Source organism: Galeopterus variegatus, unplaced genomic scaffold, assembly GCF_000696425.1.
Source record: "Galeopterus variegatus unplaced genomic scaffold, G_variegatus-3.0.2 Scaffold1691, whole genome shotgun sequence".
NCBI classification, from domain to species: Eukaryota; Metazoa; Chordata; class Mammalia; order Dermoptera; family Cynocephalidae; genus Galeopterus; species Galeopterus variegatus.
This window is the reverse complement of record NW_007727802.1, coordinates 255,379-255,788: the sequence shown is the minus strand read 5'-3', so window position 1 is coordinate 255,788 and position 410 is coordinate 255,379.

The window sequence follows — 410 nt, the reverse complement described above, 5'->3', positions numbered from 1 at the left end:
AGGGTTCGGATCCCACATACAGACCGGTTCCCGCTCACTGGCTGAGCGAGGCGCGGGAGCGACACCGAGGGTTGCGGTCCCGTTGCCGGTCCCTGGTCCGGTGCGGGGGCAACACTGAGGGTTGCGATCTGTTGCCGGACACGGAAAAAGACAAAAGACAAAAAAAAAAAAAAATACAAAAATAATGAAACAGGGGGAAAATTCCCATCTCCGATGAAAGAGCAGCCACAACTACTGTGAAGTGAAGGTGAGTAGCTGATAACTTTCCCTCTTAGATCTTGAACAATATGATTCTTTTCCACAAGTGCCAGCGTCTTAAAAGGAATATTCTTGGATTCTTGCTTAGAGTGACCTAATAAAACAGCAAGGTCAGGCCACAGAAGCAGAAAATATTCTCTTAGAGACCCAGT